Genomic DNA, 26,701 nt, shown 5'->3' with positions numbered 1-26,701 from the left:
AGTTACTTTGGAGCTCACCCTGAGACAGCAGAGGATTTACCTCAAGAGGGCTAAACTCCAGATCTAGTGAACTGCAGAGGAAAACCACGCAGGGTGGAGAACAGGCACATTTTGAAGTATAATTTTCTAAAGACACTCAACCCTTTCTCAGTATCTTTCTGACAAGGACCATTCCTAACTCAGTGAATCCAGATCTTGTTCCCTGCTTGCTGATATCAATGGGCTCCTTGCTGCAGAGCAAATCTCACGCCCTTCCCTGCACGGTAAGGGCAGCAACATTCACTCAGCCAGAAGCAGCCTAGTGTCAATGCTACTTTTTCAGGGGACACAAGTATGCACTAGCCCATGAAAGAGAGGGACTTTAGCACCGGAGAAATCTGTCTAAGCAATGAGGAATGACTTGTTAAGATCAACTAATTTGCAGTGAGAATGTGGCAACAGAAGGCACACTAAACTGTGGGACCACGCTAAACTGAAGCATGTGAGGCTCAAAGAAGCCAGGAGAACAGTCAACAGGTCCACATTCAAACAGCAAGGGAGCAGGTCTCCCAGGCTCCCCTTGCTGCAGCAGTGGTCTCTTCTGTCTTTTCTGCATGGGAACCAAGCCACATAAGGATCTGATGCTCTTCATGCAGGACACAGGATCTTGGGGCCACTGAGCTAACACTGACCCCACACCCCAAGCTTTGGTGACCTGAGTGTGTTGAGTTTCCACTGCCCTTGCTAGCCTGTGCAAATTGAAATCAATTTTCCTAAAAATCATTTACATCTCTCAGAGGTGAAGTACACAGATTTCACTTATTCTAAGAACAGCTCACTGTGCAAAAGTGAAGACTATTCTGGGCTCCCAGAGTAGGTTCTTGAGTTCATTTGTAACTTTGCATATAATTATTTTTAATTAGACAAAATGGCAGCAACTCAGTCTAATAGCAGAACTCAGCCTTTGTGTCATCTTGTCTTTCACCTGGGGTGGGGTCTGGAGTGGCCACAGTCCTTTCCCAAGCAGAGCCATTTCAGGTCTGTGCATGGAGGGCAGAATTAATGCAATTGTGGCTTTAGCCCCCACCTGTCCCTTTAGTGTAGGCGATGGGACAAAAAGCATGCATGTCATCTCACTAGGTTTTGGAGGTGTTCGAGAGTTTGTGAGTAACACAGATAAGACAACTGGATAGTTCTTGTCACTCACGCTTGCTTCTAACGCGCACTTCTCCTCCACCCACTGCGGAGGTGGCAGATTGGCTCAAAGCTTTAAAAATGAGTTCAAAAGTCATCTCAGACATAAAGTGAGAAAAGCATGGAGATGGATCTGATGCCCTCATTTAAGAACATGGATAAGAAAAATTACACATGCCAGTGCTCAGAAACTGTTTAATTTGTTAACTTAATCCAAAGATCATGCCACAACTCTTGGCTTTATGAACATTGGCCATTGGCCCAAAGTAATAAAGTACAAGGTGTGATTGAAATATATGGTGAATATTTAAGTTAAAAACATTTATTACAGTAAAAGATACATTGCCATTAATCTCTCTCAAAATATCTCACTTATTTTGTACACAGTTATCTCATCATTCTTGCCACTTTCTGAAGCAGTTCTGGAAGTCCTCTTTCATGAATGTCTTTAGTTGGACTGCCATGGCTGCTGCCTCAGTGCCCTGAATTGGCTCAAGATATTTATCTTTCATGATCATTTTGACTTTGGAGAAGAGACAGAGGTCACATTGTGCCAGATCTGATGGATAAGAGGGATAAGGATACATGGTAATATTTGTATGCAGCCTGTCTTTCCTAGGCAGCAGCATTCACTTTACTTTTTATCATATCTTGCAAACATAGGAACAAAGACTTCAGAATGCTTTGGAAAGTGGCAAGCCTGAGAGATAAGTGTGTTCAAAGCAAGGGGAAGTATTTTGAGAGGGATTAATGGCACTGTGTCTTTTACTTAAATAAATTTTTAAATTTAAACACTCACCGTGTATTTTGACAATCCCTTGAATGACTGGATCTTTCTGGGACCTCCTGTCTCCCTGTCTCTGTCCTGTCTCTGCCTCTTGCTGTCACCTCAGCTGCACTTCATACTGCACTTCCTGGCTGGGAAATGTGTGGGAATGAGAACCCTCCTTGTTTTTGAATCCCTTGAGATTCTCTAAGAAGGAATGTTAGAGGTGGCACCACAGCAAGGGTGCGACTTTTCAAGTTACAGAGTCAGATCAGTAAAATGAATGAATGTGAGAGCCTCAGGAATCCTCAAATCACACATAAAGCAGCTTCTAGCATTGTCTTTCTCCACGTGTTCCAGGGCTGCCATACACTCACCCAAACACATTCACAAGCTCACTGAAGAGGAGTAAACCCAGTTGCAGCATCACATTCAACAGCATGTCACACTGTGACAGAGAGAGTCTGTATGCACTGAGAACTGGCTCGCATCCCCTGGCTTGGGGCCAGAACAAACTGTGGGTGGTGTTGGCTGCAGTCCCCGCACAGTCTCCACAGCCAGATGAGCAGACTCACATAGTGGAACAGCTTTGGAAGGACCCAACTGTGCTCCTTCAAAGAGAGAGTGGTGGGTGGTCGGGAGAAAGACTTGGGAAGCACACAGGGTATGCCCATGCCAAGGTTGAACCAGCCAGGACACCCTCGCCCACTCCGTTGTCGCAGGAGGAACAATGATGTGGTTTCTCTGAATGGAATATCTTCCAAGAACACTTCACCCAGAATCCACATACACTATCCTGCTTGTCACCACTAGAACCCCTCTGAGGCACATCAATTCCTGCCATCACACTTGCGCATACACCAAGAGTAATGGCTGTTGACTATGAAAAGGAAAATAAGAAGTAATAAGATTTCATCAACAGCAAAACAAACAAACAAACAAACACTGTTGAGTAGGTCTTATGCTCAGGAAATGTCTGTGGATCTATATGAGAAGAGTAAGGAAAGCAAAACCAAAGAGATAAATGAAAACATCTTTCTTGTTATGTACTTGATATTTTTATGCTTTTGAGCCATAGAAGAAAAAAGGCATACTTAAAAAAACATTAATTCTACGCCAGTAGATAAAGCCCACTGCCAGACAGAAGACCATGGTGTCCATTGGGGTTTCCCTCATTTTCCCGGCCAATCCTCTTCTGCCCCTACTGTTTGGATTGCTTGCTTGTTGTGACCTTTTGAAAGCCATCCCCTCTTTGAGGCAGACGTGCTGTTCTCATATGTGACAGCCCAAAGCACTAACCTTGTCCTACAGCAGGTGCTTCCCAACATACTGCCATCACCCAGGGCCACACAGGCACCAGAAGACACTGGGTGACCAGATGGAGAATGGGTGACTTGATCAGGGCAAAATTTAGTGAAGCTGTTTGTTGGAGTTTGGATCTCTATTCTGAGACAGGTAAGACTGGAACAGGTAGAAATCATCTCACCTGTGAACAACTGGCCAGATTATGTATTGCTAAGTACTGGGAGCAGTTTCCCAAGTGTGGAGCAACCTGTTAACCACGCAGATGCCAGTCCCACACACAGCCCCTGAGGTGGTACCCAGGGCGAGTACAGTCCTTTCTAAGACAAAACCTTTCAAACTAGAGACATTGTTTTTTACTTCATGATGTTTCCCATAGCATCTAACTTCGTGCCAAATGCAGTGTAGTTGAAGACATACTTATTGGAGTACTAAGGCAAATCCCATGTATTGGCCAAATAATCCATCATAACAGAATTGTGCTATGTGAAATATACTTGATAATAAGTAGAACTTTCACTGGAAAATTATTCACACATAGCTTTCAGGTGTACTTTTTTTATATATAAGATGACTATTGAGAGGGGTAAAAATGATCAAAATGTGTTAGGTATATATAGGAATCTGCCAAAATTAAACCATTAATTTTTTTCATTTTTTTTAACTTTCATAAATTCTTTTATTGGTACATTTTAGATATACAATACATTTACATTTATCATTGGGAACTTGCACCTTTACATATGTATCTTGGTTCTTATTTTTTCCCTATTCCTTTGCCCTCCCTTCAACCCCTCCAAAAACCATTAACTTTTATAACCAATATCACTAATTAAAAAAGATGTGAAAAAGATGGTTATTATAATTTAGATGGAAGATCATTTTGATAAAAGGCAAAACATGAGGCCTAATTTTTAAAACTCAATAACTGTAAAATATTACAATTATCTGGATACTGTGAAGAAAATAAATAAAGCAATCATTGGAATTTTACTTATTTGCATTAGAATGTAAATTTCCCTCTCCCTCTAAAAAGAACTGAGATTGCTTACAGTAATAACACAGGTAAGACAAGAGGTAAAAGTTAGAATTTATCCAAATTCTAACCAACAACAGTCCTATTGTTAGTCGCCCAGAGGGAATTGTGACATGCTCCTGCAGAATGTGGAGGAAAGGAAGTGTTTGTTCTGCAGAGGTAACATCACTTCCCAGGAGCATGGACAGTGGTGGCTTGAGGGAGCCAAACTGGCTTCTGAAATGCTTACCTCAGTTATGCTTGGGTCTGCTTGGGGTGGTGGTAGGGGGAATAGTCTGGAGGGTGGAGCAAGTCGTTAGAAAGGTTTTTCAGACCAGGAATTTAGCTCAGTGGTTTCACCGCCTGCTATGCAGGCGCAAGGACCCGAGTTCAATCCCCGGTACCAAAAAGAAAGGTTTTTCAATTAGGTAACAAGAAAATTTCAATGATAGTATTGTGATATAGATGAAATATCCTTCAAGATATTTTTTTCCCTCTTTGTCTAAGCAAACTTCTGATTACACCTTTGGCTTCCTAGATATCTCAATGGCAGGAGGAAGGTTTCTGTGGATCATGGACAGGAACACCCTGGTTGATAGAAAGTGATTATTGCTACTATAAACCCATAAATTGGTGTTCTGATGAATATGTAAGGCAGCAGTAAATGTAAGTTATGCAATTAACTGATAAAGTGCAGTTTCTGATCCTATAAAGCTAAGGATAGAGTTGAACCAGAGTCACAGTCCTTATCGCTCTCTCTTTGCATCTTGACATTCCCTGGCCACAGTGTTAATACTGTCTCCCTATTAAAACCTCGAAGACTGATTTTGCTAGGTGTTTCCAGGTAGTCAAGACAAGAAGAGAAAACTTGGAGGATAATTAATTCTCATTACTTGGTAAAAAGTTTCTTTGGGTACCAACATTAGGAAATACTAAATCCTACTTTAATCACCACCCAGTCCTTAGGGAGAAAGAGATTTATGAGTAACAGATTTGTTAGTTTTCACTCACAGAAAAGCACATTTTCCAAAAGAGTTTATGAGAGATGAAGCCTTAACCCCAGAGCCAGCCTTATCAGAATTTCATTGCATAAAACAAGGCACTGTCCTGTGTTATAGAAGAAATAATGTATGATTAGAATTTACTTATGCCTTTGAAATATGATAACCTGGCAACCCCATGGACTAGAGATATTAGCATACAAATGTTGTGATCCAGAAGCTCAGTTTTTAAGCCAATTGTTTAAATACAGGAAATATTTTCCCCCAAAACAGAGATGTTGTTTGGGTCTGGGTTGTTCTGTGCTCCTGCAGCTTCCCTTTCTTCCCTCCAGCCCTCCCCTAGTACTGTCCTCTCCTACTGGAAGTGGAGCCTTGCAGCTCCCCTCTGCCAAAACCTTGGCGGGGGGGGGGGGGGCAGGAGTGATGGGACTCCGGTTAGGGATCTGCTTATGAGCTTTACTTGTAGCTCACACAGGGGTAGGGGTAGGGACCCTGGAGACAGCCCTTCAGGGAACTTCCTCCTGGCATTAACAGAGCATCTTCCAGGATGCTGTGAGTGGGGGATGGTAGCCCTTCTGTGATTTACAAATATGTCTCAGTTCCAAGGGAATTGTGTTTGGAGTTGCAAGGAACTGAAACACAAAGGAAAATTTGAAATTCAATTTCTGGGCTTCCTTTACTACATTTTACTGTTTTCAATTGCTTCTTCTCTTTGACTCCGGTTAGTAGTCCTCTATGTAGATAGAGGTCACCTTTGAAGTCTTCACAGGTACCATCTGGTTTGGGTGCTTCCTAATTCTTCAAATCCACTTCACTGAATTCTGCTCACATTCCCCACTGAGTCAGAACTGAGCAGTCTCTTCTGCAGGGGACCCAGAGCTCCTCTCATGCTGGGCCTCTCCTACCCCTACCTGCTAGAAGTTTCTGTGAGGGTGGACATAGCCTTGCTGGAGCACCTGAAGAGGGACTATGTGACAGACAAACAGCATTTTTAATCTTAGTGAGTTTTAATTAATTTAAATTTGAGTTACAATTGCCACAGATGACAAGTGGTGACATACTCATGTCAGTGCATTTTCATTGGTCTCCGCACTAGGATTGAAGCTGATGCATTTGCATGAGTGTGTGCCTGATCTGATCATGTGTGTCTGTAGCTTCCTGAGTTACTTTTTTACTAAGGGGTCTTGAATCCAGGATGAGCAGCTTTTACTTGTGACCGAGGCTGAAAACACAGGTTCTGATTTTGCTCTTGATCTTTCTATAGATAAAAGAAAGTCTCTCCACTGTTGTGCTCCTGGTAGGACCCAACCAATCTGGTATTTTTCCTGGACAGACCTAAAATCTTAGCACTCTGGAAGGTTGAGGCAGAAGGATCACAAGTTCCTGTACAGCCTGGGAAACTTAGCAAGATCCTATTTCAAAATAAACTAAAAAAAAAAACTGGCCAGGGATATAGCTCAATGAAAAGACTGTCAATCCTCAGTACTGGGAAAACATAGATCAAAAAAGCAGAAAACAAAACAAAACACCCAACAGGAGGATCATGAGTTCAAGACCAGCTTTGACTATGTAGTTAGATCCTGTCTCAACAAACAAACAAAAAAACACCCTCTTGTTTCCCAGCTTTTCTGATGGTTATTATCTCACTTTTTTTCTGCTGTAAAACAAAATTTGTTGGAAGAGTTGCTGTCTCCCTCCTCCCACTCCTGCCCCTGCACTGAACAGTCTGGTCCAGGTCACTGAGGTCTTTGTATCACCATTTGCCATCAGAAGCTCCTGACAGCATCACATTCTCTTTGCATGCTTCCTTTTCTAGGTGTGGGGGTCCACACTAGCCCCCCTCCTCCTTCCTAGCCTTTCCTGGTTGGGTCTTTATCCTGAGTCCCAGAGTTCTGCTGGGACCCAGTACTTACTTCTCAACTGCTCACTCTGACTGGCTCTCTCTGGGAAAATTAATCAACACATGAGTTCCATGCCATGGATCTTCTTAGGGGCCTACATTTATGTCTTCAGCTCCTATTGCCAGAACTCTATATTTCATGCAGACTCCTTGCCCCCTGGTGGGGTACCTGAGAAGCTGCTCACCTTCTCTGGGCAAAGCAGGGTATCTAGCTTCAAATTTGCATATGTTTTCCAAACGCCTGAAACCCATGGGCTACAAGGAAGACAGGACCTTGATCCTCCCATGCCTGTGATCTCCCTGCCTCTCTTCCTGCTAGTGCTGTGTTTTGGCCACCTTACCTCCCTGACAACTGCTCTTATCTTCCCAGGCCTTCTCATCCTGTGCTCCTGTCCCTTTTCAGCCACCTTTCCAGTGAGACCTTAAGGACTGCTCTCCACTCTTCACCCCTGGCCCTTGCTCACTTGTGCTCCATCCATGCTTAGTTTTCTTCATGTCACCCATCACTCTCTGAAGCACAGCACTGTTAGCTCCCTTCTTGGTGTTGGCTCCCACAGGTACCCTGGAGACAGGGACAGGGAATTCTTGGTCCCTTTGAGAGTTCTGGAACTAGCCAAAACATCTTAGGGCTCCATACACTTACAGGAGAATGAACTAACAGGACCATGGGGGCAGCACTCCCAGCAGAACAGAGTCCTCCCTGGTCATGGGCCAAGTCTTGACTTCTATGAATCCGTACAGGGATGTAAGAAGCTAAAGGTGTTTTCCTGTTATAAACATACCTAATTGCGCGCATGCACGTGTGTGCACACACACACAGATTACTTTTGAAGATGGTCATCAACCTTCTCTACCTTAGAAACAGAAAAACCTGTTTTGTATTCCAGAAACTTGACTTCCCAGGTTCTAATAATCCTATTTCATGGACACTTTCAACAAAATCAGGAAATCTTAGCAGGATACTTAGTTTAGCAGGGAAAGGCATCAAATGAAAATAATGCAAATTATTTTCACATTGAAAATGCCCTTGCTTGTTAGTGAGAAAGTTATTCTTCCTTGTCACAGTAAGTTACTAGTTTCACAGTTACATTTACCCAGAAGGTGACTGCTCTCACTTCAGAAAATGAAAGAGAAAAGGAACCACAAAGATGCTTCAGAAAACTCTCATAAGGCCACTTCTCTATTCCTGTGCCCAATTTTAACAAAGACAATTACCATGTCCTTCCCAATTATGAGGAATTCTTTCAGCTACTTTGTCACTATATGAGAATGACAGAGCATGCAGGGAAAGGCAGGTATAGTCCTGGGGTGTGGATGTCATCACACATTCCGTAGTACCTATTGCATTGCAGGAGCCCAGGGTGCCTTCTGCAGGGTCATTGCTCATCTGCTCCCGGCTGTCTGTCCTGCTCCGCAGTGCCAGCAAAGTGGGTCCTTTGTTCCCACCTTTGAGGGTGAAGGGGAGGCAGCTGGCTGGAAAGAACAACAAAGGTGGTGTTAACAGTGCTCATTACTAAGATGCACTATGACACTGGGAGGAGAGTCTCCCTGAAGACTCCCAGTCTGGAGAGACCATCCACAGAGGTGTGGTGGTGTGATCAGGGTACTCACTTCCCTCCATTTGGGGCTCCTTGGGACCACACTAGTTGGTGTAACACAGGATAACTCAGATATGAGAATGCCCACCCCCAACCCACCACACACACACACACACACAACACACACACACACACACACACCATGCAGCCCCTATGACAGCTTCAGAGCTGGAAAGACTAGAAATATGCTTCACTAAAACATCAGCCTTGAGGCCTTCCACCTGACTGAAAGTTGGAAACAGATTCCACTTCCCTTGGGGGGTTCTCTCAGAAACTTCCTTTCAGCCTACGCTCTCTGGAGCCGCCAGAGGGACCCAGACAGTCAAAATGGGATGCAGCTAGGCGCTAGGTGAGTGAGCTGGTGACACAAGAAGAGGAGTGTGAAGGTGCATACACAGCCAGGCTAAGAGAGCCTGCTGATCCTCTAACACTGGTTTCAGCTCAGGTGCACACCTCTGAGGACAGCCCAGCTGTGTGTGTCACGAGTTGGACCCTCAGATCATTTCAAAAGCATCTTTCCAACAGGGTGATTCCTGGTGTTTTTTTTAGCAACTTCCTGTGAAATGCTTCAGTATGAACAACGTAATACAGGAGTGTCAGTCCATTTTAGTCACATCCTGGGGTGAAAACTACTGGACACATCCTTACCCATGTCACACCACAGAAATGTTTAGTATTTGAAACATCAAAATTGTATATCCCATATGCAGCCCTGTGTCTAATAAAGACAGTGGAGAAGGAGCCCAGGGAGGTTGCCATGGAAGTCTGTTTGCTTTGAAGGGTAACTGCAATGCACAAGGTCAGAGGCGCCAGCCCTGTGCACTGGTGCAAGGGACAGAATGAAGAGACTTAGTGTCAGAGTTCATTGGAAGAAACAACTCAAATATCATTCCTTTATAAATGCTGAGTCCAGTCCTTCTCCTGGGAGGTGGGTGAGGACTTCTACTTTGCTAAGACCATGACTGTAAACTGTTTGTCGGTCTCTGTACTCTCATTATTGTCATTTGTTTGTTAAATAACTGGACAAAGCTGCTGTCATAGAAGTGTGAAGTGAAAAATCTAATGACAACTCATTATGAACAGTTTTAAAGTCCCATGTACAGATTTTTGAGTGCTTTATTCTCCAGAGGAAGATTTTTGATATGTAATATTATGTTGTGGATTGAAATGTATCCCTTGATATCACAAAATATTGTAAGACTGCTTTATTGAGGTGTGAGTGATACATTGACTGTGCATAAAACAGCACAGTCATCATGTGACACATCATGGACCATATGTCTAGTACTTAGGGTGGTGGGGAAATGAAACAGCAAGAAACACAGGCTGAGTCGGATACCTGACACACTGATCTGGTCTCAACAGCTCCTGGGCAGCACTGGACATGTCACTTTACAGGCCTTAAGTTTAAAATCAAGCCACAGGCGCACAGTCAATATTTCCTATTTTATGGGACCTTATTCTGCAGAACAGGGCAGCATGGATTAGCCACATCCACCCTTGGTGGGAGGAGCAGGGAAGACACATGTTTGCCATTCCTGAGCCCCAAGCCTCCAGGCCTGTGTCTCTGAGCTTCACACTCCTTTCAAGTTTCAGTACAGTCCAATGATATTTGAATCTAAAAGACCAACACCAAGTTTCCCCTCTACATTAGAGGATAACCATAACTGAAATCCAACCATGTAGATAGCAGAGAGAAATAAATGAAGGTTGATGGATTGCATGGTCCAAATCTGGGTGCTTTGGAGGAGAGAGGCAAAGCCCCCACAGGATGCAGGCACACCCCAGGGACAGGGGCTAGGAACCCTCTTGGGGATGGAACATGAACTGGGTCAAGGACTGAGGTTCAGGCACATAAAGGTCTGTTGTGTGGGGTGCATTCTGCCTAGCAACTTAGTGAGGAGAACCCTGGGTGTCCACTCTCCTGCCTCTTCTGCAGAGCCCTCCTGAGCAAGCAGACCCGGAATGAGCTCAGAACCCTGGGTGGGACAGGGCAGAGGGATGCACCCTTGGCAGAGACCAAACCCACCTGGCGGTGGGGGCAGAGCAAGTGCACTTCCTTGGCCAGGTGGGGCTTGGTGCTGCTGACATGAGTACTGGGTTTCTGTGCCTACTGGGACTGGGCTGTGAGTCACACTGGGCAGCTGGCAAGGCCTAGGGTTTTTGCGATAAGCCATTGAGGTTTTGTACAGATGAAAACTAGGGTTTCAAAATGTTTAATAGTAAGATTGAAGACCTCTGTCCTAGAGCCACACACTGCCTGTCACTCAGAAATCCTCCAGCAGGAGCTTTGTGAGCATCAAATGAGCAACCCCTAAATTTGAGCCAATGTTGATTTTAGATATTTTTCCCCAAAATGACCATTCAGCAGATTCCAGAAATGCTGTTGTTGGAATCAGAGCAAAGACCACTCCTGGAAAGGAGGAACCTGTGAAGAAGTGACGGATTCCAGGGTAATTATGAAACGAAGGAACAGACACACACACACACACACGCACATATGCGTAACATGTACACTTGCACACATATATAAACACACATTAGATACATGTGTTGAGCCTCTTCCAGTGTGTGACAGCTCAGGGGAACTAAGGATCAGAAAGGAAGGGAGAACATAAACCTTCTCAGAAGAAAGCAGGTGTTCGCCCACTTACTCTATGGCTATGCACTGTGGTCAAGTATGGGCTTGGCCCTAACATCCCAGCAGAGTCTCCTTCCTGCTGGTGTTGCACAAGTTACTGCTTCTTCCCCCTAGCTGATGTCTATTATGCCAGACAGGTAGGTATCCCTTCTCTACACCATAACTGGGAGTTCAAGGTAATTATCAATCACAGACTTGTTTCCCTCAAAATGCCTCTTTCAGCTGGGGCCAGACAGCCAGCATCACACTAAGAATAAAGGAGCACCAAGGAGGATGGACTGCTCTGCAGAAAGACCTCCAGAGTGCAGAAGCCTTGGACTGGGCTCCCTTATGCAGGGCAGAGGAGGCTTAGATGTCCAGGATCCAGCCTGTACACCAGCCCAGCTACAGAAACTCAACCCAGTTCAGCACACAGAGACTTTCTGACCATTTGCAAGAGATGTCTGTTCCGATGCTTTCACTTTGAGCCCTGGGTTGTAAGCTTTGAAACTAAAAATTCATAAATTTCTTATTAATACAATTTACTTCATTTTGAAGCTTACACTATAATTGGCTTTTAACATCTTCTCTTCTCTACCCATGCTCATGCACACTGTAGGACAAAGCAGAGAGAGTGCTTCAGGATGGAAATGAGGTAGCTGAGGCACCAGGACTCCACAAAAAGTGGGTTCCATGGGAAGGAGTGGCAGATGCTGTGGGACCCGCTGGCCTAAGCTGGTTTCTAGGGGTCTGAGAGAAAAGAGGCTGGATTTTTTTGTTGTTGTTTTTTGGTACCAGGATCAAACTCAGGACCTTGCACTTGTATTTGCCAGGCAAGTGTGGTGCTGCTGAGCTACATCCCCAGCCCAAGATGCTGTCTCAGTGGGAACAGTTTCAGTAGAATAGAGAGATGAGTCGGTTTGAAAAAAGTGAACTATCACACTTGATGACCTCTGCCTGAAGGATTAAGGGCATTTGCTTCTGGGGATGTGTGAAAGAGGCTGTTCTTTTCCTCTGTACTTAGAGAAGGAGATGGAAGCAGGTAGAGAACTCTGATCGAAAAAGATAGGGAGGGCAAGTGCTCAAGATGGGTCAGTGTGTTGAAGTGGAATGAAATATCTATAAACAAAATCTGTTTAGTCACTAGTCTTGAGTTATTTAAAAATTACTTTTTAATATCTTGGTAAACTGTGCATCACATAAAATCTACCATTTTAACCATTTTAATGTGTTTGGTTCTATGGCATTAGTTACCATCACATTGTTTAGCTATCAACACCATCTGTCCCTTCATCATGTAGAATTAAAACATTGTCCCCATTACCCATGAATTCCTCAACCCCTTTGCCCTCTTCTCCTGAAAGCCCTGCTTTACCTTCTGTTTCTTTCTATGTTGATACTGTAGCTACTTCATATAAGTGAAATCATGCAACATACTTTTTGTGGCTGTGTTATTTCACTTAATACAGTTCTCAGGATTCATGCCCATTGTAGCATTGTTAGAGTTTCCTTCCTCTTACAGAAAGAATAATATTCTATTGTACATATAGATGACAATTTGTCCATTCATGCATTGATGGATACTTGAATTTCCTCTGGCTTTTGGCTATGGAAATGATATTGCTGTAAGTACGGTGATCAAATACCTTTCTATGTGCCTGCCTTCATTTCTTGTGGGCATATATCTGTAAGTGGAGTTACTGGATCACACGGTAATTGTATATTTAATCTTTTGACAAGTCGCCATCCTATTTTCTACAGTGGCTGCAACATTTTCCATTCCCATCATCACTGCACAAGGGTTCCAATTTTTCCACTTCCTCATCAACACTTGTTAGCTTTTGTTTGTTTCTTTGTTGGTTTTGATTACAACCATCCTAATGGGTGAAGTAATGACTTCTTGTGGTTTTGGTTTGCACATCTCCAATGATGTGTGATGTGGAATGTCTTTTCATGAGCTTGCTGGACATTTGGATGTCTTTTTTGGTGAAATGTTTATTCAAGTCCTTTGCCCAATTTTTAATCAGATTGTTTTTAATTTTTATATTTTTGTTGTGGTTGATGAGTTGTAGGAATTCTTTACAGTCTGGATGATAATCTCTTCTCAAATATATGATTTGCAGGCATTCTCTCCCATTCTTTTTTCTCCATTACTTTTTCATTCTGTGTACTGTGTTCTTTGGTGCATTTAACTTTGATGAAGTCTACTTTATCATTTTTTTCTTTTGTTGCTTAGCATTTTGGCATCATATTCAAGAAATCATTGCCAAATCCAAGGTCATAGAGCTTTTGTCCTATATTTTCTTCTAAAAGTTTTGTAGTTTTGTTTTTTTTTTTGTACCAGGGATCGAACTCGGGTCCTTGTGCTTGGCCCAGCAGGTGACGAAACCACTGAGTTAAATCCCTGGCCCTAGTTTTGTAGTTTTATCTCTTATTTTTAGGTCTTTGGTCCATTTTGAGCAAGTTTTTTTTAATGTATAAAACTTCGTGAATTTGTATGGCATCCTTGTATAGGGGAATGATGCTAATCTTCCCTGTATTGATCCAATATTATTAAATGTATCTATAAAGCAAGCATTGAAAGAAAATCCTTAAAAGAAATGGATTATCATAAAAATGTGAAATAAATTTGCTTTAGAACATTCTGTTTTCTATCCCCAGAATAAACAAAGGGTTTATGCATTGGAAAAATTAAGCCAGAGAGACTCTGGTCCCAGACACACTGTGCACAGAAGGTGGGAGTAGGGCTGTAGACGGGACAAGAGCACAGTGACTGTCAGTTTGTCAGACCAGAGGCCCCACACTCACTGCCCCAACCTCTCCTGCTTTCCTACATCTGGGCACAAACTTCTGTCCCCACCCTGGTCCTGGCAAGAGATAGGAAATCTGTTTCTGGAGAAGCTGACCTGGAACCAGGAAAAGATGGGCAGTTATGGAATTTGGGGTGGCAAGTATCTCTCCAGGCAACTTCTCCACAGTGAGCTCAGCAGGCAAGGATTCCTGGCACCTACCCCACTTTTCAGGGCCTTCATTCTGCACTATGATGCCTCACTTGTAAGTGGAGAAAGACACTAAAGAATAACAACATAATCAGGGAAAGCTTCCAACTCAGGAGACTGAGGCTAAAATAATGCACAAGGTAAAGGAACTTGGAAAGAGGCCCTAGAGGAAGAAAAAAAAAGAGTTCTTACAATTATAACATTGTCAGAGGAATAAGAAAAAGTACTGCATTTTTGGTTTAAAAATATGCTATAAAAGGGACAAATGGAGAACAATAAGGAGTTTTTGGAAATTAAAGACAGAACACTGGAAAATTTCAAAATTAATAAAGTTTGCATAATAAAATTGAAAATCCTCCAGGAAATAGGACAAAAATACAAAAAGAGAGAAAATATAAGACAATGTGAGAATTAATTTATCACAAAAAAGAAAGTAATGGAGGGAAAGAAATTATCAAAGAAGTAATACAGGAAAATAAGTCAGAACAAAAGAATGTGAATAACCTAGCACATGCTCAAAGCAATGAGGCAGCACACTGACCCCAAAGCACCCACTATTATGGAATTTATTATAAGCAGTGATCCAGAAAAGAGCTCAAGAGCTCCGAGAGAGGAAGGCAGGGGGATAGCAACAGTGCTCTGTTTCCCCAAAACATGTTAGATGATAGAAGATGCTGGAGCAATGAGTCAAGATTTCAGATGGGAAGTGATTTTCCACCTGGAATCTTCCACATGCTCAAAATATCCTGAAGAAAGGAATTTTTAGAAAGAATTTACATAGTCTCAAAGTGTTGACCTCTCAAGTACTCTTTGTTGGGGAGCTACTAGGTGAATATACTGCTGGCATGAAGGAGTAAACCAAGAAGAAGGAAAGTATGAATGCCAGGAGTAGCAAGGGAAGTTTTCAGGATGAAGGCAATAGGGGCCCTGGGCCAACATGTGTATATGGGGTGGCCTTCATGCACCAAGCAGAGTTGAGGGTGTAGGAGACACTCTGAGGGGAAAAGTGATGAGCTGAAAGAGTCTTCATGATGTGTTTGGAATGTGGCTGGAAACTGTATTGTGAACTCTAAGACAGACCTATGGAAGCATGTGGTAAAATAATTAGAAACAGCTAAAACAATGAAGCACACAAAAATATAACAGAAGAGAAAAAATGGAAGCCAAGTACCCTATTTGGCTCAGACACGGGAATATTTATGTGGACCAAGTAATCAAATATTGTAACCTTAACCAATAATTGTGACCACACCACCCTGAGCCTATGGGAGTGTCCAAGGTGGGGGTACATGGTGAGTGTGTGCAATAGAAATTTAGTAGATGTTATCTAAAGAACAAAGAAGTCATCAAGAAATAGTGATACAATATATCACCTAGAAAAAAATAAATATAACAGTAGAAAGAAGAGGCTTGGAAGTGATTGTTTTCTGGATACAAGACAGAGGAACAGGGAGGAGAAAGGGAAGATGCTTTTGCATTTTGTTATAAGCATTTAAATATAATTTATTTTTTTAAAAAATAGTTTTATCTTGCTTTGTGAGATTTTTGGACTTATCTATTTTTTAAAAAAATTTCAGCATGCTGTATTATTGGGGTGAATGCTAGTTTAGAAAAGTCCTAGTATCAGTATGGGAGTCTGAGGCAGGAAGATTGCAAGTTTAAGCCCAGCTTGGGCAACTTAGTAAGACTCTGTCTCAAGATAAAAAATAAAGAAATAATGTGGTGTAGCTGAGTGTAAAGGTTCTGGGTTTGATCCCTAGTACCACACACAAGAGGAGAGAGAGAGGGAGAGGGAGAGGGAGGGAGGGAGAGAGAGAGAGAGAAGAAAAGCAAGCAAAGAAAAAAGAAGACCCAATGTGCTAGTTAAGAAAAGTCTCCCTTTTGGAGCAGAAGCAGCCCAAGGCCAAAGCACACACAGACCACACAGCAGCCCAGTTCTGACATTCTGACATGTCAGCCCTGGATGTTATGATAGCAGTGTGAACCAGAGGAAGAAGGGGAAAGGAGAGGGAGATGAGGAAGAAAAAGACTATGAGAGATAGATCTGAAATTTGCAAAAGATACAGTCTTATGTAAAAAAAATGTGCTGTGGGATATTTTCCAACTTCTGGTTTGAATGTGAACATCTTTAATAATATATATAAAGGTCAAAATTAACACCAGTCAATCTAATGTTCTAAGAAACACCCTTGCATAATAGAAGATTTCACTGACCTGGATAAACACTTATCTGGAAGGAAGAAGGCACAGGTAGGCATTTTACATGTTCTGAGTTCAGCGTGAGCTAGTGATGGGATGTGACGTGGCTGCTCAGAGGCAGGAAGTGTTAATGCAATGTTAGCATGAATAAGCACAGTCTAAAGAAATGGAAGAAGATCCTAGTCCACCTTAGCCAGACCACATATTCAGTACTACTCTCAGTTCCAACTCCTAAAAGGCTAAGGAGGTCATTATGCCCAAAGGGGAAGTCCACAACATTCACAGATTTGGAGGTCATTTTAAATCAGAACCTTTAACAAGGCAAAGAGAAATCCCAGGTGACTGCTCATGAACAGTTATCTGCAAATAGTCTAGAAATTAAGAACATCATACAGAACAGTACTATTCAGTGGCAGGCCTTTATTAAATGGAGAAGATTAAAGAGTTAAATGGACAGAGATTGAAGCAAAAGAAAGACTGACCTCTTCAAAAACAAATGCACTATGTTGCCATGTTGGGGTGAAAACCAGGCCCCTGTGAGTGGAAGGGGAAGCAAAACATGTGGACTTTTGGATGTGACCAGACCAACCTCTTGTGTGAGTTTATGATTTCATGGGTTTATCAGTTCTCTTGAACCTAGAGCTGTGAAAATATGTGTCAAAAACATTTGATCTGAGTGTTTGATAAGGAGTGATTTCATCTCCAATCCAATTTATTACTTCTTCATTGGAGAACACTACATAGCTTCTTCTTTGCTTCAAGGAAAATGACATTATGGGGTTTGGAGAGGGTCCCAGGAGCACATCCTAAGAAGGATGGTGGACTTGGCTTCCTCCTCTGTTCAGAGGAGACTGCCATGCACCCCATTTCCTGTCCCTTTGGTAAGTGCCACTTATAGGCTGGGACATACTAAGTGGGTCCAGATTCCATTGGGGCTCACAGTGAATGAAGAAGCAATGCAGTCTAGATGCTCTTCCGGGGAAACAGCTTCTCTATAGGAAGGATATTCATGTCCTCCACCATGTTTGTTTAAATACAAGAAAGATCTTAATAAAGGGCTTTTGGGGTGCCATCTGTCCCGCCACTCCTGGCCTAGAGGAAGGGGCTTCTAGGCACTGTCTCACTGCTCCCAGCCCAGAGGAAGGGGCTTACAGGCCACCGTCCATCCCGCTACTCCCAGCCCAGAGGAAGGGGCTTCTGAGCTGCTGCCCCACAGCTCCTGGCACAGAGAAAGGGGCTTTTGGGCCGCCATCTGTCCCACCACACCCAGCCCCTGTCCCACCTCTCCCAGTTCAGAGGAGGTCAGCCACATGGGCGCCAACAGCCTGCTTCCCCAAAACCTGGTCAAAATGAGAAGACACATAAATAAGTCTCAAAACCAGACTTTCAGATCACCTACAGCAACCCCAAGGAGAAATGAGATGGAACACTGTGATACTCAACCACATGGACCCACTCAACTGGCAACAAAAGGGGATCTGGAAAAATGAAACCAGAAATAATTTCTCACATAACAGCAGAGATTGTGCTCATAGTGCAAGACATGATTAATAAATCTAGAGAGGAGCTCAGGAACATGATGAAATCCCAACATAGAAAACAAATGGAATCCATAAAACAGATGCAAATAGATTTCCAGGACATGAAAAACTCCATTGAAAGTCTACACAGCAGAATGAGCCAATGTGAGGACAGAATTTCAGACATAGAAGATAAAATTGAAATTAATGACCAGGAAAAGAAAAATTGCTTCAAAATTGTAAAGGACCATGAGAAATCAATCCAGCAGCTGCTAGATGATGCAAAGAAGAATAACATAAGATTGATTGGAGTCAAAGAAGAAACAGGAGAGAGTGGAGATGGCATAAAAAAACTCCTCACAGAAGTAATGGCAGAAAACTTCCCAAGCAGGGGAAAAGACCTTGACATACAGATAAGTGAGGCATATAGGATTCCAAATAGCCTTGATCAAAAACTATCTACACATAGGCATATAATTGGTAAGATTTCAGAAACTCAACGGAAGAACAAAGTTCTCCAAGCAGTTAGAGAAAAGAAACAAATCATATACAAAGGAAAGCCCATCAGAATCACAGCAGACCTCTCAACACAAACCATCAAGGCAAGAAGAGCTTGGAGTGACCTATTCCAAGCCCTAAAAGAAAACAGCCTCCAATCCAGATTGATGTACCCTGCAAAACTATTTTTCAAAATTGATGGAGAAATAAGATACTTTCATGACAAAGAGCACCTTAGAAACTTCATGAATACCAAACCAGCACTCCAAAAAATTTTACACAATATCCTAGGAACAGACAATGATGACCACAACCCCAAGAAGCAAAGCAGAATGAACCCATCTGGCATGACAAGAAATTAAATGTAAAGGGGGAGAACCTAACAAAAAGAAAAACTCAATATATTTGATAATGATATAATGATAAGTCAATACATTTCAGTTATAACCACCAATGTTAATGGTCTCAATTTGCCAATCAAAAGAAATAGACTGGCAGAATGGGTCAAGAAGCAAAATCCAACAATATGCTGCATACAAGAAACACCCTTCATTCAAAAGGAAACTCATAGACTGAAGGTTAAAGGGTGGAAAATAATACTCCATGCAACAGGAACCCTAAAAAAAGCAGGAGTAGCTATCCTCTTTGCAGATCAAGTAGACATCAAACCAACACTGATTAAGAGAGACAAACAAGGACACTACATCCTTGTAAAGGGGACAATCAAAGGGGAAGAGATGACAATCATAAATATCTATGCACCAAACACTAGTGCGCCTAACTATATAAAACAAATACTAACGGACATGAAAAGTCATATATGCACTAATACAATTGTAGTGGGGGACCTCAACACCCCACTGTCACAAATAGATAGATCAACTAGACAAAAAATAAGTAATAAAATTCTAGAACTCAATTGAACTCTTGAACAAATGAACTTAACAGATGTTTACAGAGTCTTCCACCCCACAAAATCAGAATACACATTCTTCTCAGCTGCACATGGGTCATTCTCCAAAATAGACCACATACTCACACATAGAACATGTTTAAGTAAGTGCAAAGGAATTGAAGTTATGCCCTGTATGTTACCAGACCATAGTGTGATGAAATTGGAGATCCATACCAAAAGAAACTGGAAAAATTTCATAAACATGTGGAAATTGAATGACACACTTCTGAATAACCAATGGGTCACAGAGGAAATTAAAGAAGAAATCAGACAGTTCCTTCAATTAAATGACAATAACAATACAACATATCGGAATCTATGGGACACAATGAAAGCAGTCTTATGAGGGAAATTCAGAGCAGTGAATATGCATATTAGGAAAACAGAACAAGCCCAATTAAACAACCTGATGTTGAACCTCAAGCTTCTAGAAAAAGAAGAGCAGGACAACCCCAAAGCTCATACAAGGGAGGAAATTATAAAGATCAGAGGAGAAATCAATGCAATGGAGACTAACAGAACAATACAAAAAAATCAATGAAGCCAAGAGTTGGTTCTTCGAAAGAATCAACAAAATTGACAGACCTTTAGCCAACCTTGTCAGAAAAAGGAAAGAAAAGGCCCAAATCCATGCAATTAGGAATGAAAAGGGTGAAATGACAACAGACCCAGTAGAAATCCAGAGGATCATCAATACCTACTTCCAGAACCTATACACCAATAAGATGGACAACACAGAAGAAATGGACAGATTCCTAGACATGTATGAATTACCAAAGTTGAACGAAGAAGATCTAAAAATTCTGAACAACTCAATATCAAACAATGAAATTGAAAATGTAATTAAAAACTTATCAACTCAGAAAAGTCTGGGTCCTGATGGCTTCACTGCTGAATTCTACAAGACATTTAGAGAGGAACTGCTGCCATTACTGTTTAAACTCTTCAGTGAAATTGAAAGGGAAGCAATACTCCCAAATTCATTGCTGGAAGTAAGCATCACCTTGATCCCCAAAGCAGAGAAAGGCCCAACCAAAAAGGAGAACCATAGGCCAACCTCACTAATGAACATAGATGCAAAAATTCTTAATAAGATACTGGCAAATAGAAGGCAGAAGATCATCAAGAAGATCATACACCCTGACCAAGTGGGATTCATCCCAGGGATGCAGGGATGGCTCAACATATGCAAATCAATCAATGTAATATACTATATCAATAGATCCAGGGACAAAAACCATATGATTATCTCCATAGACACAGAAAAAGCATTTGACAAAATCCAACATGCATTTATGATAAAAACCCTACAAAAATTGGAATAGATGGTCTTTACCACAAACTGCTAAAAGCCATTTATGAAAAACCAACAACCAGTATCATACTAAATGGTCAAAAACTGAAATCCTTCACACTCAAATCAGGAACAAGACAAGGATGTCCACTATCACCACTCTTGTTCAATTTAGCTTTGGAAACATTAGCCACAGCAATTAGACAAGAGAAAGAAATAAAAGGGATAAAGATAGGAAATGAAGAATTGAAATTGTCATTTTTGCAGATGACATGATGCTGTATATGGAAGACCCCAAGAACTCCACCAAAAGTCTTCTAGACTTAATAACCAAATTCAGTCAAGTAGCTGGTTACAAGATCAACACACAAAAATCAATAGCTTTCCTCTACACGAATGATAGACTTACTGAGAGAGAAATAGGACCAATAATTCCTTTCACAATAGCATCCAAAAACCTGAAATACCTAGGAATCATCCTAACAAAAGAAATCAAAGACCTCTTCTCTGAAAACTATAGCACTCTGAAAAAAGAGATTGAAGATGATATCAGAAATTGGACATCGCTTCTCGGCCTTTTGGCTAAGGTCAAATGTAGAAATTGGACAGACATCCCCTGCTCCTGAGTAAGAAAGATTAATATAGTGAAAATGGCCTTACTTCCAAAACTGCTATATAGATTCAATGCAATTCCAATTGAGTTCCCAGCAGCATACTTCACAGACCTTGAGAAAACAATCCAAAAATTCTTTTGGAACAAGAAGAAACCCAGAAGAGCAAAAGCAATTCTAGGTAACAGAGACATGGCAGGGGGTATCACAATCTCCAACTTGAAACTATACTATAAAGCTACTGTGACAAAAACAGCATGGTACTGGCAAAGAAACAGACCTGAGGGGCTCGGGATTTAGCTCAGTGGTTCTGGCGCCTGCCTTGCAAGTGCAAGGTTCTGAGTTCAATCCCCAATACCAAAAAAAAAAAAAAAAAAAAAAAAGAAAAGAAAAGAAACAGACCTGAGGACCAGTGGAACAGATTAGAAGAGTCAGAAACAATGCCAGATACACTCAGCCATCTCATCTTCGATAAAGGAGCCAAACACCCTGACTGGAGGAAAGATAACCTCTTTAACAAATGATGCTGGAAAAATTGGGTTTCAACTTGCTAAAGATTAAAATTAGACCTATATCTCTTGCCATGCACTAAACTAAAATCAAAATGGATTAAAGATCTAAATATTAAAATAGAAAAACTGAACTGGCTGGAACAGAGGTTAGGTAGAACTGTTGAAGACATTGGTGTAGGAAAAGATTTTATGAGCGAAACCTTACTTGCCCGTGAAGTAGCACAAACAATCAGCAAGTGGGATCTCTTTTTATTAAAAAGCTTCTGCACAGCAAGAGAAATCACCAGCAATGTGAAGAGACAACCCACAATGTGGGAAAATATCTTCACCTGCTTTTCCTCAGACAAAGGTCTACTATCTCGAATCTATAAAGAACTTAAAAAGATCAGACCTTCCAAATTTAAAGACACAATCCAAAAATGAGCATCTGAAATGAACAGACATTTCTCAGACAAAGAAGTAGAAATAGCAAATAAATACATGAAAAAATGTTCAACATCACTGGTCATTTGAGAGTTGCAAATGAAAACAACGCTGAGATTCCACCTCAGTCCAGAAAGAATGGCTGCTATCATGAAATCCACCAATAACAAATGCTTGCAGGGATGTGGGGAAAGAGTAAGCCTGCTCCACTCCTGGTGGGAGTGTAGACTGGTGTGACCACTGTGGAAATCAGTATGGGGATACCTCAAAGAACTAGGACTGGAAATCCCATTTGACCCTGCTATTCCACTGCTGGGGATCTTTCCCAAAGAATTAAAAGAATCATACCACAGTGATATATGTGCACCCATGTTCATAGCAGCACAGTTTGTGAGAGCTAAACCTTGGAAACAGCCCAAATGCCCATAAACTGGAGACTGGATCAAGAAAATATGGTTTTTTAATAAATGGAGTACTACTCAGCCATAAAAAATGAGAAATTAGAGACATTTATAGCTAAGGGGATGCACATTGAGGTGATATTCTTAAGTGAAATAAATAGGACACACATGTATAAATACCAGATTGTTTCTCTGGTGTGAGAAACTGAAAGTATAAATAAGGACTAAATGTATAATAGGTAATGTGAAATAGGAAGAAAAGGGGCAAAGGGGAAGGAAGTGGGAGGGGTAGGGGAAAGGAAAGAAGGGAATCGGATTAATATGAGAAAATGGAAAAATAGGAACAAAATTTTTGTAAATAGGGAGGACTGGAGGAGTTGAAGGGAGGGCTGGGCAAGGGTGAAAAATAGGAACCAAGAGAGACTATGTAAAGGTGCAAATTTCCAATGATGAATGCCATTATATTGTATACCTAAAATGTACCAATGATTAGAATGAATAATCAATAATGCAAAATAGGAAGAAAAGGTCCAAAGGGGTAGGGGTAGTGGGGAGGGGGGCAGAGGAAAGGAAAGAAGGGAAAGGAAAAATGATGAGAAATGGAAAAAATGGAAATAAAGTCTTTGCAAATAGGGAAGGGTGGAGGGGATGAAGGGAGGGCTAGGAATGGGGAAAAAATAAGAACCAAGATGCATCATGTAAAAGTACAAGTTCTCAATGAGAAATGTAAATGTGTTGTATGCCTAAAATGCACCAATAAAAGAATTAAAAAAAAAAAAAGAAAAGAGAGATCTTCCTGTCTGTAGTCAGCAGGTCCTCACTCGCCACATGCAGGTGCATCATCTGTGCAAGCACTACTCAGGTCTCATAGACATTTGCTCTCCTCTTAATTAACTCATTGATTGGAAAGTTTTGAAAGACATAAAGTAAATAAGCTCTAATAAGAAATATATTGATATAGAAATTAAGGGAAACTAAGGCTCCAATAAAATGCCAAAAGCTGCTAAAAATTTCCATGGAGAACTGCTCATTACAATCTCACCACACCTAGCGACAAATCACTGGTGCTGAAATTATATATTTCATGGCATTATACTATTTTCTAAACCTGGGGATTCCAAAGAGATTTCTTAACCCCAAATTTGTATATTTAATCAAAGATGTGTTTTCTCCAATTTTTAAGTGCTACAGAATTATTTATGTAATTTTTTGGCAATTCTATCTGCTCAATCTCTTCTTCATATTAGAACACTTTACACAAAACTATTTCCAAAGCATGTCCAGTGCTATGATATAAAGCAGATGTGACAGAGTTCCTTTGCTGTGCTCACTACTCCTTGTGGAGAGTGGAAGATGATCTCTTTTGCTCTAATCCTGCTCTCCATGCATATAATCACGATACATGTTTTAGAAGGTTAATTTAACCCATACTCATGCTAAAACAATACCAGATAAAGTAAGGTATCTGTGAAGTCTGTTATAGATACATATATGTTTCATATAATGTGCAGGCTTTACTTATGCTGAGCATGCTACATCAGGCTTAGCATTATATTTCTTTCCCCTTTCCAAGTAAAACAATATAAAGGGCTACTGTTTTATAAATCTCTTAAAAAATTTGTTCAAAACAATATATATTTTACACCCAAAGACTTAATTTGAAGTATGTTTTTTGCTCTAAGTCAACATAATAAAAACTCCACTCCTTTCAAAACAACCACATTGGGCCGGTGATAATATGCTCAGTGGCTCTATGCCTGCCTGGCAAGTGCAAGGTCCTGAATTCAATTCCGGATACTGGGGAAAAAATTTCTTTTGAACCATTGTCCCTGAGCACACTGCACTTCAGAGAGCAGGTCTCCCTCTGGGCTCTGGTCACTTACAAGTCAGCAGGGGTGTGAGACAAATACACAGCTAATTCCTTCAAAGTTAACAGTTGCAATGGCCACACAGCCTCACCGACAATAGAGCTCTGGAGGAGAGAGAGACAGGCAAAAGCTGTGGATCTTGGGTCTGTAGCAAAATTCAGGTTCTGAGGTTTGCTCATGACTGCTCCAGGAAGCTGCTTCTCCTCTGGCCAGTGCTGTTTCTTCTCAATAGGCTGAGGTGTGCTCTTGCCATTAAATATATAGACATCTCCACATCCTTTCTACTTATAATAAATATCCCATCCACTACAAAAATAGGGAAATTGCACTATCCTAGTTCACATGAAATTCTGTGTGCTCACACTCGGAAGATGGATTTGCTTGGGAGTAGAGGTGGAAGTAGTAAGGCTACAGTTCTGGCTAGAGTTCTGTCTGCCACATTCCAGAGCCCATGCTGGGCTGTGTGAATTCGCAATCTCACAGGGCTCAAAATAGAGCACATTTTGCTATAGTTGCTAACAATTCTATACTTAAATTGTATACTTTAGTAACAGCAGGGAAATGAATAATGCCTAGACTTCCCCAAAGAAAGAAGTTAGTACAGGAATTTTACTACTACATTTTGAGTGTTGTTTATGATGCATTTTTTTCTGATTAGTTGCCACCAGCTGGTTACCTAAACATTTTTAAGTCAATGTTAAAGATGTGGAAACAAGGAATAAAATAAAGATGTGATTAATTCTTTATTTTCCCTTGGAGGTAAGTATGAATTTTGTTAAAATAATAAAATCCCCCTGAGAGAGGCTGAAATAAGAAAAAGGAGAATTTCACTGAGAAGCATATCTGGTGAATTATGTAAGCGATTCCAGAATCCAGGTTGTTCAGGATTGTCAGTGAATGCTATGGGCTGAAAATGTGCAGCATATGATTCATTCAAATTCAAGGATTGCTAGTTTGTTAGGAAAATGCTACCTATAAATTACCTTTTTTGTGTTCACAGAGTTTTCACTGTTCAGGTCTTCTGTTGGGAGACCTTACCATATTCTTATCCTGTAAAATTGGAGAGTTTATTTGAACTCACAGAATCAAGAATGATAGAGTTGGAAAAGACAGTAGAAGTCACCTAGTCAAATCTGGAAGCTCAGGTTATAAAATCTTTCCTAGTCTTCTCAGGGCCATCTTGACACAGAGAAGTCTGTTCCACAAGCAAAGTGCACTGAGAAAATTAGAAGAGTTATACAAATGAGAAATTAAATACCACTGCTGTTATCGTTATGACAGACCGATAAGTAGACAGCTGGACTGTCAAAAAAGACTACCTCAGATTTTGGCTTGCAATCTTGTCTTGCCCACTCCACATTAGAGAGTTCCTTTTTGGTACCCTGTGGACTCCATCAGTCACTGGGTCTTTGGATGTGCCAAGCGTAACTTCAAAGTTTCTCTTATCATGTCTGCCAGGTCCTTATATTTTCTCTAAGGTATTCTTACAAGAGTAGTTAACAGAAATTTGCTCAAATCTCATTTACTGGAAAATGGCTGTAGTAAAATGAAGTTTACTTATGTTATCAGTAATCAGGCAGAAGGAAAAATACACAGAAAGTTGAAGGAAGGGTGTAATCAAGCAGGGAAACATGTGCAAGTCATAGAGACAATGTGGGCTTCCAAAGTCCTCCTTCTTAGCAGATGCCTTCTCAGGGTTGGAGAGGCTGGAACCATAGTGGTTTATATGCAAGGAGAGGAGGAAGAGGAGAGTTGTGGCATTGGCTGCCTCTCTGGTTCTCACTGGGAGATAAACACCTCATCAGAATGACATTTGGGCCTGTCATCTCCATCGGTGGTTCCTCTGTAAGTGCAGGAGTGCTGCCTATGTTTAGGTTTCACACAGAACTGAGAACCAACTTCCCTGGCCAACACTTCCCTCCCTATTGGACATAGAACATCCTGGGTGGTTCCCCATGCTGATTCAGACATGAAGTCCACTATTTTACAGGAACAGTTGGCTGCCAAAGGTAAACAAACTTTGATTTCCCCTTGAGAGAGGTTCTC

General features: G+C 41.4%; 1 long non-coding RNA gene and 1 other non-coding gene across 2 annotated transcripts in view; both read right to left on the bottom strand.

Annotated features, from left to right (window-relative positions):
- The window catches only part of LOC147823344 (uncharacterized), a 320,372-nt gene that overhangs the window by 30,992 nt on the left and 262,679 nt on the right, over positions 1–26,701 (bottom strand). Inside the window, exon 2 of the long non-coding RNA XR_015444083.1 lies at positions 8,496–8,630. This is a non-coding gene — a long non-coding RNA (uncharacterized LOC147823344). The remainder of the gene's footprint in view (positions 1–8,495; positions 8,631–26,701) is intronic.
- LOC147823345 (U6 spliceosomal RNA) lies at positions 13,845–13,951 on the bottom strand. The gene has a single exon (XR_015444090.1). It is a non-coding gene; the product is annotated as a U6 spliceosomal RNA (small nuclear RNA).

This window comes from Heterocephalus glaber, unplaced genomic scaffold, assembly GCF_053883595.1.
Source record: "Heterocephalus glaber isolate CG9 unplaced genomic scaffold, H.glaber_assembly_v1.0 deba00001593, whole genome shotgun sequence".
Lineage (NCBI taxonomy): Eukaryota > Metazoa > Chordata > Mammalia > Rodentia > Bathyergidae > Heterocephalus > Heterocephalus glaber.
The sequence above is the reverse complement of the archived record's forward strand: the minus strand, read 5'-3'. Positions and strand labels throughout refer to the sequence as shown.